The sequence below is a fragment of the Sciurus vulgaris genome, assembly GCF_902686455.1.
Source record: "Sciurus vulgaris genome assembly, chromosome: 16".
NCBI classification, from domain to species: Eukaryota; Metazoa; Chordata; class Mammalia; order Rodentia; family Sciuridae; genus Sciurus; species Sciurus vulgaris.
This window is the reverse complement of record NC_136477.1, coordinates 21,106,968-21,121,549: the sequence shown is the minus strand read 5'-3', so window position 1 is coordinate 21,121,549 and position 14,582 is coordinate 21,106,968. Positions and strand designations below refer to the sequence as shown.

The window sequence follows — 14,582 nt, the reverse complement described above, 5'->3', positions numbered from 1 at the left end:
GCCTCATGCATGCTAGGTAAGCACTGAGCTACAGCCGTTTTCATTTTGAGATAGGGTTACACTAAGTTGCCCAGGTTGACCTCAAACTTGCTATCCTTTTGCCTCAGCCTCCCTAATAGAGGGGATTATAGGTGTGCACCTCAGCAGCCAGCTCATCTGTGTTGTTGTGTGAAGTCACGTCTCGTTCCTGTTCCCCTGCTGGGTGGTGTTCCGTTGTGTGGAGTGGAATTGCCAGTACAGAGCTCAGTTTATGCATCCACAGCACCATTCTTCCATAACAGTCATTGGATTGTTTTGCACGATTACGAGCAAAACTGCCATGCACGTTCTTGCACATGGTTGCTGATGTGTGTGTCAACATTTCCTAGGTTGTGTACCTCCGTTGTAGGGTACGCACTGGTCAGCTTTACTAAGGAACACCAACTCTTTCCCAAAGTGGCGATAGCCCCAGCAGAGATGAGGGTGCCCTTCACTCCGTCTTCATCAACCCTTCGAGGGCATGTGCTCGCTAAACCCATGCTCTACCCTGAGCTGCATCCTCAGCCCCTAAACACCATTTTTAAGAGAGTTTGATTTAGCACAGAGTTCTCAGTTGACAGTGCTCTCTCAGGCCATTTTCTGATGGCGAGTCGACAGTCGGTACACCTTGGCTTGTGATTCCCTTTTAGACGGGCCATCTTTTCTATTTGCACTAGAGTGTTCCCTTTGTCTCTGGTGTTCTGGGGTTCATCTGCTTTATCTATGTATGGATTTCCTTCATGTATTTGCTTGGGGTTTGGTCTTCTTAAATATGTAGGGTGCTATCTTAGAAGTTCTCTGTCACTATTTCTTCGAATGTTATCTCTTGCTAACCCCATTCTGCCAGTTTTCTCCTGTAACTCCGGTTAGATGTAGTTATAGAGTGCCTCAGTCCCATTCTCGCTTGCATGTGTTCTCTCTCTCTCTTTCTCCCTCTCTTTCTCTCTCTCTCTCTCTCTCTCTCTCTCTCTCTCTCTCTCTCTCTCTATCTCTCTCTCTCTCTCTATCTCTATCTCTATCTCTGTCTCAGTTCGGGGGATTGAACCCAGGGGTGCTCTACCAGTAAGCTACATCTCCAGCCTTTTTTATTTTTGTCTTGTTTTGTTTTGTTTTGGTTTGGTTTTGGTACTAGGGATTAAACTCAGGGGCACTCAACCACTGAGCCACATCCCCAGTGGAAAATATTTTATATTTTATTTTTTATATTTTATTTAGAGACATGTTCTCACTAAGTTGCTTGGAGCCTTGCTAAGTTGCTGGGACTGGCTTTGAACTCACGATCCTCCTATCTCAGCCTCCCAAGCCACTAGAATCACAAGCGTGCACCACTGTGCTGGTTGGTCCTTTTTATTTTTTGTTTTGGGACAGGGCCTCACTAAGTGTCTGAAACTGGCCTTGAACTTGCCATCCTCCTGCCTCAGCCTCCCATTCTGTATTTCTTAATTGTCCTTTTACATCATCTACTTCTTGGTTTCCCCACCTCCCTTAGGGTGATTTCTTCCCATCTGTAATTGTCCTTCATCTGCTGATTAGTCCATCCTTTGAGTTTTGTGTTTCAGTTGTTGTATTCATTTCTAGAAGTTCTGGATTTTTAAATCTCCTCTGTTGTTTGTAGGGTCTTACTGAATTTCAAGCCTTTCTTCATTTCCTAAGATATGTTCCATGTGTCTATTTTAAATATCTGACTGTTGATCCTGTATCTAAGGTCTTCATGGGCCTGATTCAGGCATTTGTTTTTTCTACTGTTCTCACTCAGGGGCTTTGTTCCCTTGGTTTGTATGTGAGAGGGTGCTTTTTAACTGTAGCTCCTATGCCTCCATTCCTTTATTTATGGGAATTCTTTGGTGCCTCTACCAGAGGTGATTTGTGTAGCCTCTCCCTGATGCCGAGAGATGCTACCAACTTGGGACCACTTTAAATTAAATTTTCTGCTTTAGGTTCATAGGACCATATGGGTAGGATGGATTCAGTGCCACACCCATGTGAAGGTGGGCTTATGTCTCAGAATCTCCAGAGACATTTTTCTTTCCTTCCTGACAACACCGTGGTCAACAAAGGCAAGTGTCCTTGCTTTTCTGTCCTGAGCCCCAAGTCTGTTTCTGGTTCCCGCCTTACCCCACATCCTGGGGGTTCGGCGGCCTAGCCCCCCAGACTTTCCATCTCGTCTTTTCTGCTCCACACCGTGTTCAGAGTTCCTGACCACTGGGCTTCCGTAGATTCTGGCCGCAGGAACCGGACTTTCCTTAGTTTGTTTTTGCCTTGGTGAGGTTTGGTTTGGTCAGCTAAGTGATGCCTTCTAAGCAATGTGGTTTCTAGCCTATCTGGCTCTTTCAGTTGATTTCCCTTCAGAACAATGATCAGACGCTCTCATCTGCCTGGCGGCAAGTTGGAACATCCTTTAGCATATTTTTTACTTACAGAGAAGAAAAGGCAGTGGAGGGGTGGTATCCTAGTATCTCCCAATCTAGATTACCCAAGGTGACAGTAAAAAAAGTGATACATGCCTATGAAAAGTTTGCCTGCATAGGAAGTGAATTTGGTGTCTTCCTCCCTGCATACCACCCTCATCCCTTTCTGGACTTTTAAATTTCTTTGATTTCATGCAGAAAAATATTTTCCTTATTTCTACCTATGTGCTTTCATTGATAAACTCACTTTAAATATTACGTATGTCGCACATAGGTTTTTGCCTTTTTCATGTAGCTTGGTAGTCTCTCCAAATCAGCACATACAAATCTCCCATTCTTTAAAATTTATGCATGATATGCTTTTAAATTCATGCCTAGTATGCCATATTCAGATAGTCCTCTATTTTTCCAATTATTTATTATCCAAAAGAAGTAACTTTTTTTTTTTTAGTACTGGGAATTAAACCCAGGAATTAGGAATTAAACCTAGTACTGGGAATTAAACCACTAAGCTGCGTCCACACCCTTTTAATTTTTTATTTTATTTTGAGACAGGGACTCACTAGGTTTCCCAAGCTGGCCTTATACTTTTGATCCTCCTGCCTCAGCCTCCCACATAGTTAGGATTGTAGACATGTGCCACCATGCCCAACTGGTGACTCTCTTTAGCTATATTATTAGCAAGTATTGAGGAGCATATCTGTAGGGTCAAGTCCAAACACTGGGGAATCTTGAATTAAAGGCTATATGTTTTTTACTTTTTGTTGGATTAAAAATATATTGCTGGGGCTGGGGATGTGACTCAGTGGTAGAGTGTTTTCCTAGCATGCATGAGGCCCTGGGTTTGATCCTCAGCACCAAAAAAAAAAACAAACAAAATTATATATATAACTGTTAAAACCTCTGAGCCAGGCATGGTGGCACAAGTCTGCAATCCTGATGACCCTGGAGGCTGAGGAGGGAGAATCGCAAGATCGAGGTCAGCCTCATCAACTCAGACCCTCAACAACTGAGTGAGGCCATCTCAAAATAAAAAATAGAAAGGGCTGGATGTGTAACTCAGTGGTAAAGCACCCCTAGGTTCACTCCCCAGTACTAAAAATAAATAAATAAATCTTTATAAAAATAAAACCTCTGTAATACAGACAGAAACTCAGGTTGATTATAGTGAAGCACATTAGGTCCCTGCCTTCACCTCGCTCTTGGACCAGCTCACTGACTCTGCAGTGCACATGGATTAAAAGTCATCTGTACAGAAAACTAATTTAGGATATAAATTAAATGCTTAAACTAATTTTCTTCTCATTAGTCCCAGAGACCTCCATGTATAAAAATAAACTGATTCGCATCAGAAGGTCATTAAACACATTAACAGCCCTGATCCTCAGGTAAATAAATTAGTTAAAATGTTTGCATTTAGGTTATAGAACCTGCCAGTTCTGCTTTGCGTTTCTTACATATGAAAGTGAATTTACCTAAGTAAACATTACCCTTGAGGTTGGGAATGGTGTCCTGTCCTGTCACAGTCTCATGGACATTATACATTCATAGGATTTGTTTGTTTAAATAAATTTTAGTTTAATCCCTTGATAGAAACAGTTAGTTTATGTTCTTCAATAGAAACGGTCTCCATGAGATAATGAGAATTGGATAGAGATTCAGTTTGTTTGTTTGATTTTTTTTTGTTGTTGTTGTTTTTTTTTTTTGGTACTAACGTTTGAACCCAGGGTTGCTAAACCACTGAGCTAGATCCCCATACCTTTTTATTTTTTATTCTGAAATAGGACCTCACTAATTGCCAAGGCTAGCCTTAAACTTGCAATCCTCCTGCCTTGGCCTCCCAAATTACTGGGATTGTAGGTGTGCCTGGGCAGTAGAGATTCGGTTAAAGACAAAATACAACACAAGAAATATTTCATTTTTGCATCTAGAAACAGAGACCATATATAAGTGACTTCTGGCTCCTTGATAATAGGGCACATTTCTGCCAGTTTCTGAATAATTATTTGTGGAAGTAATCAATCAACCAATTATTCAGTGATCAGCTATCCTAAGGTATAGCACACAAGGGCCTGGATTTTTTAATTTTTAAAAAACTTTTTATTTTTTAACCAATGGGTTACAGTTATACACAATAGTGGGGTTCATTGTGATATTCACATAGGCACATAATTCGCTCTGTCCCCAGAACTTCCCTTTTCCCTTCCTTCTTCCCTCCCCCTCTTCCCTTTCCTCTATTCCTCTGGTCTTCCTTCTGTTTATTTAAATATTGTTTGTTTGTTTGTTTGCACTGAGCCACATCCCCAGCAATATTTTGTATTTTATTTAGAGATAGAGTCTCGCTGAGTTCATGATCCTCCTGCCTCAGCCTCCCAAGCCACTGGGATTACAGGCGTGTGCCACTGTGCCCAGCTTTATTTACATATTCTTTTCATTGCTGCATTGTAAGGTGGAATTCATTGGGATATATTTAGGCACGCATGTAGCATAATATGGTTGATTTTATTTCCCTGATTTCCTCTTTCCTCCCTTCCTCCCTCCCTCCTGATCCCCTACACTCTACTATTTCCCTTCTATTTATGGCTTCTTTATGATGTTTCAAAACTGTGTTTGAGAAGGAAAAAGGGTCTGCAGCATTCTGATGTAATTCTGAAATACATTTGCAGATATGACTTCGTTTCTGTTCAGATGCTTTTCTAATCTGAAAAGCTTCCAGATACTCCTGGAATTCACTTTACCATCAGCTTTAAGGGCCAGCTACATGACGTAAATAGAAACAGACCTATGCAGGCATTTGGGGTTTTTAAATATTCTTTTCACGATGGTGAGATTCTGTTCCCTCTTCCCCTCCCTTAAGAGATTTGCTTTGAGTTCTCTATAAAGGCCGACCTTTCAGAAGAAGATGCAAAAAGCCACCTTCACCTTTGCCTTGTCCTCCCCGGAGGAAAAATCGAGGCCTGTCCACCGTGTGTGTGTTTGTACAACCTGTGAAAGTCAAAATTTTTAAAGTTTAATTTCTGTGATCCTTTTGATTAGCATTGTCATTTCAGTAGGGACTTGAAACTATAGCTATTTCACTTCAATTTTTCATTTCTCAGCCCTTGCCTCTGGACCAGGTATCCAGAGACCTCTATTCATGCTGAGCATGCTACTAGTTAGCCATGATGACAAGAGACCTGACTCTTGAATCTCAGTGGCCTGGTTTGTTAGGAACTCGGTGATCTCTGAGCCCCTTTTCTCTCTATGATTCTAATTAATTTTATGTATATACTGAGAATTTAAACCAGGGGCACTTCAGCACTGAGCCGCATTCCCAGTCTTTTTATTTTTTTTTATTTTTTATTTTGAGACAGGGTCTTGCTAAGTTGCTTAAGACCTTGCTAAGTTGCTGAGGCTGGCCTCAAACTTGTGATCCTCCTCTCTCACCCTCCTGAACTGCTTGGATTACAGGCATGTGGCGCTGTGCCCAGCTAATTATAAATTTCTTTACATATAAACAGCAAACAGCATATGCACAGATCAGATATTCCTTCTTGTTTTCTAAAGAGCCCTAGACATTTTGCCTGTTACTTACACACTTAGGTTTGCAGTTAGAACTTTAGAAGGTCTCCTACTATTCATAAGAAGCTGGCCTCTGGGTTGGGTGTGCCACCCCACAAGACTGGGCAGGCAGGTACAGGTGCCTTGTTGGTATATGTGGAATACCACGAATAATTAACCTGAAACTAACAGCAACAGGAAATTCACAAAAGGAGATATACAGATGATCAGTAATCAGTGTATCCGTTGTTTTCCTCACTTGTAGTCAAAGAAATACAAACTAGTCAGCCATTGTCCATGGAACAAAGAGGCTAAGATGAGAGCAAGTCTCCCAATATAAAGCAAGATCCTTAAGGATACTCACTTATTTGTTTTTGGACACACTACTCGCACTTCTAGAACTCTAACCTAAGAAAATAATCAGAAATTCAAGCTTGCGTACCAGGATGTCCATGTACATGTTATTTCAAGTAGCTGAAAGTGTGCATACAGCCTCAATGCCCCAGAATGCACCCCTGAGAAGGGATAAATTGACAATAGCCCACCTGTGCAAGATTCTTATTCAACTCTTTTTTTTTTTTTTTTTTTCATTTTTTTTTTATTGTAAACAAATGGGATACATGTTGTTTCTCTGTTTGTACATGGCGTAAAGGCATACCATTTGTGTAATCATATATTTACATAGGGTAATGTTGTTTGATTCATTCTGTTATTTTTTCCCTTCCCCCCACCCCTCCCACCCCTCTTTTCCCTCTATACAGTCCTTCCTTCCTCCATTCTTGCCCCCCTCCCTAACCCTAACTCTAACCCTAACACTAACCCTTCCCTCCCCCCATTATGTGTCCTCATCCACTTATTAGCGATATCATTCAACCTTTGGTTTTTTGAGATTGGCTTATCTCACTTAGCATGATATTCTCCAATTTCATCCATTTGCCTGCAAATGCCATGATTTTATCATTCTTTATGGCTGAGTAATATTCCATTGTATATATGTACCACTGTTTCTTTATCCATTCATCAATTGAAGGACATCTAGGTTAGTTCCGCAATCTGGCTATCGTGAATTGAGCAGCTATGAACATTGATGTGGCTGTATCCCTGTAGTATGCTGATTTTAAGTCCTTTGGGTATAGGCCAAGGAGTGAGATAGCCGGGTCAAATGGTGGTTCCATTCCAAGTTTTCTAAGGAATCTCCACACTGCTTTCCAGAGTGGCTGCACTAATCTGCAGCCCCACCAGCAATGTATGAGTGTACCTTTTTCCCCACATCCTCGCCAACACCTGTTGTTGCTTGTATTCTTGATAATCGCCATTCTAATTGGGGTAAGATGGAATCTTAGGGTGGTTTTGATTTGCATTTCTCTTATTACTAGAGATGTTGAACATTTTTCCATATGTTTGTTGATTGCTTGTAGATCTTCTTCTGTGAAGTGTCTTTTCATTTCCTTAGCCCATTTGTTGATTGAATTATTTGCATTCTTGGTGTAGAGTTTTTTGAGTTCTTTATAGATTCTGGAGATTAGTGCTCTATCTGAAGTATGATTGGCAAAGACTTTCTCCCACTCTGTAGGCTCTTTCTTTGCATTGATGATAGTTTCCTTTGCTGAGAGAAAGCTTTTTAGTTTGAATCTATCCCAGTTATTGATTCTTGCTTTTATTTCTTATGCTATGGGAGCCCTGTTGAGGAAGTCTGGTCCTAAGCCAACATGTTGAAGATTTGGACCTACTTTTTCTTCTATAATTTGCAGGGTCTCTGGTCTGATTCCGAGGTCCTTAATCCATTTTGAGTTTAGTTTCGTGCATGGTGAGAGATATGGGTTTAGTTTCATTCTGTTGCATATGGATTTCCAATTCTCCCAGCACCATTTGTTGAAGAGGCTATCTTTTCTCCATTGCATATTTTTGGCCCCTTTGTCTAGTATGAGAAAATTGTATTTATTTGGGTTTGTGTCCATGTCCTCTATTCTGTACCATTGATCTACCTTTCTATTTTGGTACCAATACCATGCCGTTTTTGTTACTATTGCTTTGTAATAGAGTTGAAGATCTGGTATTGCAATACCCCCTGTTTCACTCTTCCTGCTAAGGATTGCTTTAGCTATTCTGGGTTTCTCTCTTATTCAACTCTTTAGAATTAAATTCCAAAGTTTAAGAGCATGAAGAAATGCATCTGAAGCACTGAGAAGTGAAAAGAGCAAGATGCAAAATTGTAGCTAACAATTTGTTCATCTGCCTTTGTATGTTTGTGCACGTTGACACACGTCTATTTACTCATTCAGCACAAGAAAAGACTAGAAAGAATACGGCAATGTTGGTCATCAATGAGCGATGAACTTCTTAATGATTTTATTGTTTTTTAACACACTTCCAATTGTTCTCAGATTTTTTACAATGATTAAGTAACTTTATGATTTTTAACAAAAGCAGTCATTTGCAGACTATTTTCTACAGAAGGGAAATTTGGGAGCCTGGGGTTTGATTCTATTAGCACTGGGAGAGAGCCCCAGGGAGGGGCACAGGACAGTGGGAGCCCTTGTCACAGCTCCTCTTACAGACTCCAGATAAGGGGGCCTTTTCTGTCCTCCTGTGCCATGCGGGGGACAGCTGCAGACGTGGACTCCTGACAGCTCTTTTGTTGCTCAGTGCCACTCAGAGAGACGCTGAATTCCCTGGACTGAAATTCTCCTTGTAACTTGCTGGCAGCAAAGCGGTGGCCAGCAGAAACTGCTCTATGGGAACAGCCGCCTGTGATCACTTTCTCTGATCGCATCAGAAGCAAAGCTTGTGACAAAAGGAGCAGGCAGGGAAGAGACGTTTTGCTGGGGCCTCAGCCTACTGACAAGGCCTGCTCTGCTCCTGACTTCTCTGCTCCCGGGAGCGTGGCTACCTTAGAAACGGCTCGCTGTGGACATGATGGCCCTAAGGACCCAGCAAGGAAGGAGAGGGAAGTCTCTGACTTGGACTTACAGGGGTCCGTGGCCCTCTGCTTTCTCCTTTCCAGTTCTACATAAGTGGCTGCCTGCCTGGTCGGGTCAGGAGAGTGGGCAACAGGCTGCCCAGGGCTGCGTAGTGGGCAGATGTCATCTCAGAGACTAGTTAGGACTCTGCCATGTCCTGAGATTGTTTGAGCTACATCTTAATTGGGACATTCCTTGCAAGTGATGATTTGTACCAGCACTTAAGTAGCCTGGCAATCTGTGCTGAGAATTTCCTTGTCTGTCCTACTAATGAGCAGCCCGCCCTCCCTCTCAGCTGCTCGCCTTCCCTCTTTCCTTCCTTCCTCTCCTCCTTCCCTTCTGTCTCAAGAGACAGAGGTGGCCTTCAATGCCCAGCAGGTATCAATCATCTGTTCTGAATTCCTGGAGTCCCACCTCAGCTGGTCATACTGACGATCCCATCCCTTCTCCTCATGCACCTGTGTCTCAGTGCATGCAAACATCATCTCCCCCAGGTGGGCTTGAAGGAGTAAAAATGCCAGCTCTGGAAATCCTCAGCCTTCAAGTGAAGGCCGGCATAATGCCCCTGCCTTTGATGGTCCTAGAGCCAGAAGCAGTTTGTTGGTGGTTTAAAGTTGCAGATTTTCACTCTCATAAAGGTCCCTGCTGTGCAGTCTCTAGAATGAATGAGTAACTCAGCTGCTTATGTAAGTTTGTTCCTAGGTGCCATCTGCTGAGTGAGTAGATGAATGAACAAACGGGAAACACCACGCTGGTTGTGAATCTGAATCATGAACACACGGCGTGCTGTGAGTGAGCGCTACTCCAGCAGGGCTGGGCTCCAAGTCCAGCAGCACCCTACAGCCTCTTGCCCCTCATTCCCGCACCTGGCGCCTCCACGTTGCATCTTGCACACCTGGTGCCTCCACGTCACATCTAGTGCACCTAGTGCCTCCATTTCACCTACTGCCTCCATGCTGCTCCTTGGGCACTTAGCACCTCCACATCGCACCTAGCATACCTGTGCCTCCAGGTTTCATAGCTTCCTGTGCCTGCCTCTTACCCACCTCTTTCTTCCTTCATCTCTTCTCTTCACATCATCCCCTCCACACTGTCCCCCACCTCTGCTACTGGGAAGCTTATTTATTCTTGCATTAAAACGAGCTTGGTTTAGTTCAAAGAAGTTAACATTATTGAGCATATGTTATGGGCTGGGTGCTGGGAGCATCTCAAAGATTCCCTTCTTCTTCCTCCCAGGAGGAAGATGGACAGGTCAGTCACATGCAATAAAACTTAAAAACTACCAAATACAGTTAGAAGTATCACACTGGGCACATATACAAGGAAAGAGCAGGAAGTTCCAAGACGCCTCAGTAGAGGTAGCAGTGGAGTGGAGCCTGCAAGGTGGAGTTGAACTTGACAAATGGATGATTTGGATAGCAGTTTGGAGAACAGCATGAGTAAGGATGTGGACACACATGAAGGCAACATCGGGAAAAGAAGAGGCTGTGAAAAGGGAGGGGAAGGGATCCTTGATGACCAAGCTGAAGAATTTGGACTTGATTTGGAAGGCAGTACTCTTCAAACATGACTAGGCTTTCTTTTCCTCCCTCACATCTTTGAGAATGTCCAGGCATTGGAAACCACAAATCAGTGACAGCAAATGGACTTCCTCCCCAAGGACCAGGGTCGCTTTCCCACCATTGTATCCCCAAAGCCTGTTTCCTTTAGCATCAGGCACATAGCAAGCACTCAACAAATACTAGTTGAATAAATAAGTAACCCGCTTCACATAATAACTCTGTGCTTTCTGGTAACATGGTGCTGAGTTCCAAGGCCCCACCCAAGTGCCGTGATCGGTGATGCCTGGATGGTCACAGGCGAGGGCGCTGGGGCAGTCATGTGCATTTTGCCATCTCTGCCCCAGAAGATTCCTCTGAGGTGGCCCTGCCCTACTGCACCCAGGAGAAGGTCCAGCGCAGATGGCCTCCAGTGATCAAGTCACACTGTTGCCACCTCTCAGAAAGGAAGATGCATTGGTTCTGGTGCACTGCTGTTTTATGAGGTGACCCCGCCCCCCAGTTCCAGGGAAAGCATCTCATGGCGACATACCAGACACCCCACATTCAGAAGTGGTTGGAAGTGGTTCTGAAGCAGGCAGAACTATACCATGGTGTTAGCAGTCAGGCTCACAGTGCCCGTGGTGAGGAGGTAGCACCTAGGGTGGGCCGAGCAGGATTTGGGAGGTTGGGTGCACCCTGCTGATTGATCTGGGTGCTGGCTGCACAGCTCTGTTTATTTGTGAAAACTCACCAAATTGTGTATCCCAAGGAATCATGCTTTTTAATATGGTTACTGTCTTTTCATTTAGCAGTTCACTTTAAGAGATAAGAGGGGTATCTCAGTGGTAGAGCACTTGCCTAACATGTGTGAGGCCTGGGGTTCAATCCCCAGCAGAGTAAGAAATAAAATAAATCAGAGAGAGAGAGAGAGAGTTAGTTTTAAAAGATGAGGCTGGAGGAGTGTAGTCTTAGGCAGAGCAGCTGGGATTAGGGCAATTCTGGCCCACTGCAATTCTATACATTCCCAGAAGGTGGCAGTGGTGGGCCACTTGATGAAATGCAGGAACAGATTCCGTGCTTCCTCCTCCGCCCCTTGAGTCTTAATGCTGTTGATTTTAATCATCCTACTCATCTTTTTCTTTGGATTCAGATCCATCCTTCCTTCCTTCCTTCCGTCCCAAAGACTTTTTTTTTTTTTGCTTTGGTTTTGAGGCTCTTTGGGTTTTTTCCTGGTGCTGGGGACTGAACCCAGGGCGGTACATATGCTAAACATGTGCCCTGCCACTGAGCTACAGCCCTGGTGCTCACACTGAGAGAAGAGTGGGAAAAACCTCAAAATCCGAAGAGACGGTGGGTCGTTAAGACAGTAACAGCAAATGAGCCTGCTGGCACCAAGTGCATCAGGAAAGGTAACCATTTGTTTCTTTTCTTTTGGGCATGTAAAGTCATCTGAGCAAAACTTCCAATCTAAAAGATTAACAAAAATTCCAACCTAAAAAATTAACAGGCTGGGGAAATAGCTCAGTCGGTAGAGTGCTTGCCTTCCTTCCCTGGGTTCGCCCCCCACCACCCCCCCCCCCCCCCCCCGCCAAAAAAAAATTAACAGAAACGTGTCACCATGTGCACAAATCTTGAACTTGGCAAGGGGCCCCTAGGTGTTAAAGGACAGCACCCCATCCTTGTGGAATACGAGTTTCATTTGTTCCGTGCTTTGGCGTATATTTGTATCCAGCCTCTTTCCTCACCTGTTCAAGCTAAAGTAGCCACACAATGTTGTCTTTTGCTGAAATCTGTTGTATCATTTATGAAGTGAGGTTAAAGATCCAGGTGTACCTCAAATTAACTGGAAATGATGACTTCAGGAACTAAGAAATAGCACACACCCAGGCTCTCCTCCTTCCATCCCACCATCCAGCTACCTGTTCTCCCGTTCATCACCATGTGACATTTTTAAAGAAGCCCACCATCAGTTGGCTCGGTGCCAGGTGCTGGGTCTGGAAGGAGGAATGGGGAGTGGTCCTTGCCGTGATGAGCATAGAGCTGGATGGGCTGATCTTGGCATGGGACCACAAAACATCCTGGCCACATGCTTCTCAGCAAGGTGTGCTGGCTGCTAAGGACATGAAGGAGGGCCCAGAACTGTGAAGAGGAGGACAGGGACAGCCAGCCAGGAAAGGGAATGCCCGAGTACAGCGGTGCCTGAGGATGAATCTAGTCTTCTTGAAGAGGCTGAGGTGGGAAGGCATTCCTGCCGAGGGACACGAAGTTGCTGAGGAGTGTGGCACGTTCCAGCAGCCACTCCATGTGGCCTCTGAGGAACAAGGGCAGAGAAGCCAGGAAGGTCCACAGGGACTGGAGGGATGGTAGAGAGAAGCCCACATTCGGTCTGCTGGTACAGTTTTCTGAACTCCTTGATGCAGTTTCAGGGACTGGCTTGCTTTCCTGACTCCAAGAGGAGCCAGAAAAATGCAGACCTGGGTCCTTCGGTGTCAAAACTCTGGGGGGACTTGGAAGGCCTGAGGACACAAGGTTCCTTATGGTGTCTGGGCCAACCTTCCACAAACCGTAGCAGCCTGGCCGTGCTTCACTGTGCTTCTGTGCTAAAAGGAAAACCAAGTGGAAGAACCAAGTGCAAGCGATTCGTAAATCTTTTTATGTAAAGGACTCATTTTCTGGGAATCTTGCTGGGGACATGAGCTGTGGCATAAAATGCCATCATTCTCCTGCCAAGTGTGACCTTGCCAGTAGAATATCTTGGAGGAGGTGGGAGGCACAGAAGTTTTGTCTCAAACCCTAACATAATTATTTACAGGTTGTATTTTCTTTTTTGTAAATCTCTGGCTAATGCCTATTGATTTTAATGTTTTTCTGCCATATTTTTCTTTGTTTAATATAGTCACCTATCTTTGTTAATTTTTACTGCAAGTGTTTAAAAAAAGTTTATTTTAGAACTGAGACAATGGTGTAATTATTTTTATGTGCACATGTGGAATTTCTTCCAAATTAATGCACAGCATGCTCAATGGTCCTGTGACATTAAATAATGCAACCCTATACTGGATAAGGTCTCAAAAATATGACATTTCCACTTGAGTGTTAAGTATGTTGGATCTTTCCAACCTTGAACGTGTATCCGCTCTCCTGCCACCACTGTTAATGGCAGACATACATTTGCACACATGCCCATAACAACATTTTAAAATGCAAAGGCCAAGAATCCTTTTCTTCTAGCTGACCCTCCATCTCTTTTCCAGTCTTTTAGCTGCCTTCTCCATCCTCTTGCATCCACTAGAAAATTTCCTTCAAATAGCCTCTGTCCATCCGCACAGCTGCCCAGTACACAACTCAGGGGCAGAGCCTATCAGTATCAGCGTCCATCTGAATTTGATATTCTTGTGTGGAAAAACAAGGATCCTATTAAACTTACGAAGCCAGCTTCTGCTACCCATGGCACTAATGTTAGGCATGTGGCCTATGGGGCCTTTTCGAGGTCACTGTTTTGGGACCTCTAGATAGAAGATCTGTCCCGCCATCATACAAATGAACTTGAAGTGCCTCAGGGCTTCTGTTTTGGGAAGGCATGTCATGCTGCTGGTGATGTTCATGGAGGTCATTCTGCTCCCCTAAGTGAACAGTCCTCCTGCTGTCCTGAACAACACGAGGCTGGTGCACATGTGAGCCTTCACAGTAACTCTTGCTGAAACATTTCAGAACTGAATCAGGTGGGTTCACAAGAATAAGCCATTTCAGTCGCGCACAGTGCCATATGCCTATAATCCCAGCAGCTTGGGAGGCTGAGGCAGGGGATCTCAAGTTCAAAACCAGCCTCAGCAAAATCGAAGCCCTAAGCAACTCAGTGAGACCCTGTCTCTAAATAAAATACAAAACAGGGCTGGGGATGTAGCTCAGTGATTGAGTGCCCCTGGGTTCAACCACCGGTACCCCCCACCTGCAAAAAAACACTAAACCCTTTCAAATTTAAAATTATTTTAGCATGAAGGTTAACCTCAACTTGTCCTCTGAAGAAAAGTTTCTGTTTCACTTTTCAGTCACTAAGAGTGTGATTAAAACTACTTTTTAGCACAGTGGCACATGTCTATAATCCTAGTGGCTCT

General features: G+C 43.9%; 1 protein-coding gene and 1 long non-coding RNA gene across 7 annotated transcripts in view; one reads left to right on the top strand and one right to left on the bottom strand.

Annotated features, from left to right (window-relative positions):
- Positions 1-14,582, top strand: part of LARS2 (leucyl-tRNA synthetase 2, mitochondrial) — a 146,494-nt gene that overhangs the window by 105,816 nt on the left and 26,096 nt on the right. The gene's annotated exons all lie outside the window — the stretch shown is intronic.
- Positions 1-14,582, bottom strand: part of LOC306646781 — a 39,770-nt gene that overhangs the window by 6,324 nt on the left and 18,864 nt on the right. Inside the window, exon 4 of one of the 3 annotated variants that reach the window (XR_013759961.1) lies at positions 2,437-2,482. The exons of 1 other annotated variant lie outside the window; for it this stretch is intronic. This is a non-coding gene — a long non-coding RNA (uncharacterized lncRNA). Of the gene's footprint in view, positions 1-2,436; positions 2,483-12,104; positions 14,165-14,582 lie in introns of those variants that run through there. One more of the 3 variants, XR_013759963.1, reaches the window with a different exon arrangement.